Below are 2,424 nucleotides of genomic sequence, written 5' to 3'. Positions count from 1 at the left end.
CTCCACAAGGAATCTTATACAGTGTCACACTGGGAATCTGTCTAACAATTTCATTGTGTACTAGTGGTATTCTGATAATCTTGGTTTCAGAATCTTGTATTTTCCAACAACTTGTTGAATGACGAGTTGTGAATCGCCATAAAAGGCAATGTCTGTTATGTCCCTTGATATTGACAACTCCAATCCGGTGATTAATGCTTCATAAGCTTCATTGTTTGTGCACAACTCTGTCAGGTGGTAAGAGAATCTCAACATTCTCTGGTATGGTGTCACAAAGACAAGACCAATCCCTGCTTTTCCTGGTATAACTTTCTACACTCCTTTATCCCTTTTATCTAATGAATCTCCATCGATGTCCATTTCCAAATGTCCCACACTAGAAGATTCTACTTACAGTATTTGCTTATTTCGTAACTCATCATCGCAAGGGGACTTAGCTGGAACTGGGTGCGAGCCAAGAAAATTTGTTAAAACCTGTCCTTTGATAGTGCAATAGGGTACAAAAGTTATATCGAACTACAATAAAATCATTGACCACCTAGCCAAAAGTCCAGAAAGTGTTGGTAGGGTCCTCAAATATTGTAACAGATTAACTTTTGGAATAAGGGTGATATTATGAGAATGCATGTAATGCCTGAGCTTCTGGATGGCAAAAATTAAAGCTAGACAGTGCTTCTCAATAGGAGGATACTTGAACTCCACTGGTATTAGATGTCGACTCAAGTAGTAGAGTGTGTTTTCTCTTAGAGAGTCATCTAAGGCCGCGGTATAAGGGCTGCCAAAATTGGACGTGTCATTAAATACTGCTTAATATCCTCAAAGGCCTATTAGCATTTCTCTTCCTAAACAAATTTAGCATTGTTTTTAATTAATGCCTAAAAGGGCTGACATCTTCCTGAAAATTTTGATTTAAAGCGTCTTAGGTATGTTATTTTACCTTGAAAGGAATGTAGTTATTTCAAGTTTTTTAGGAGGCGGCATTTTTCAGATAGCTTTAATCTTATCTGGGTCGATCTCAATTCCTTGATGACGGCAACAAATCCTAGAAATTTCCCTGAGGTAACGCCAAAGGAACACTTTAAGAAATTCATCTTAAGATTATAATGCCATAATCATTTGAACAAGATCCTCAATTCATACAGGTGGTCTATTCCTTGTTTTCTCTTGATGACCAAGTCATCTACATAGTACTCCACTTGATTGTGGATGAGGTCATAAAAAATCTTCATCATAGCTCGTTGGTATGCTGCTCTGACATTCTTCAATCCAAATCATGAAGATCCCAATCGACATTCTGATAAGTGTTGCATCTTCTGGATCCATTTTGATCTCATTGTATCTTGACGATCCAATCATGAAAGAGAAGATCTCATGTGTTGACACGATGTTCAACATTAACTCTGGTATCAATAGCGGGAACTCATCCTTTAGACATGCTTTGTTTAAATCCATGAAGTCAACACATACACAAATTTGTACATTCTTTTTTATAACTAACACAATATTGGCTAACCATGTGGGGTATTGCTCTTCTCATTCAAAGTTAGTGTCTATTAATTTCTTCACCTCAACAATGACTTGTTGCTCTATTTTGAGGTGCATTCTTCTTGGAGCTTGCTTTACTGGGGCCATATTTTTATCCACCCCAAGCTTGTGAACTGCAACTTCTGAAGATAATCCTAGAATTTTTTCATATCTCCAGGCAAAGCAATCTCTAAAATCTGACAATAATTTGTTTAACTCTATTGATTCTTTCTCACTAAGTAGCAAACTTATGAAGGTGGGTCGAGGCTGCCCTCAGTCCCGAGGTTGACTTCCTTCAATTCATCAACAGTTGACATAATCTCTTCTTCAAATTCATCAATCGACTAATCTTTAGAGTCATCCACCACATTGAGGCAATCCTCTTCTAATTTGCTAGTAACAACCATGCAAAATTCTGAATCATTTACTAGCCCTATCGTACCAAATCTGACACCCTCATTTGGGTTGAGAGTTTGACCTTTAACATTCCACAATTTCTCAAAGAGTTTTAATTTATCTTTTAACATTTGCTTTAGCACACTTGTTGAATTAATTTTTGCACACAAGGAGAAAAGTAACGTAATGGTAATTCTATTAATTCACTAAAATCCAAATTTACATGAATTTTAGAACTTGTAGGAGGAGAAGCATGGTAGAACTTGATCGGTTTCAAACCAATACCTCAGACTTCCTTGACCTATAAACCCTTGACCTTTTGAGGGTGAATCAAAGTAATGGTCATGGTGTGCACATAGTGGTTGATCCGATCATACATTGACTCATATTCACCTTTCTCCACATCTTCCAAAGAAATATTGAACTGTGGTTTCTTATGTTTTATCATCATCATTTCTTCATCAGAACTCTCTTCCATGTCGATGCTGATGTTTAGCTTTGTCC

Source organism: Phalaenopsis equestris, unplaced genomic scaffold (assembly GCF_001263595.1).
Source record: "Phalaenopsis equestris unplaced genomic scaffold, ASM126359v1 Scaffold233806, whole genome shotgun sequence".
Classification (NCBI taxonomy): Eukaryota; Viridiplantae; Streptophyta; class Magnoliopsida; order Asparagales; family Orchidaceae; genus Phalaenopsis; species Phalaenopsis equestris.
This window is presented reverse-complemented; position numbering follows the sequence as displayed.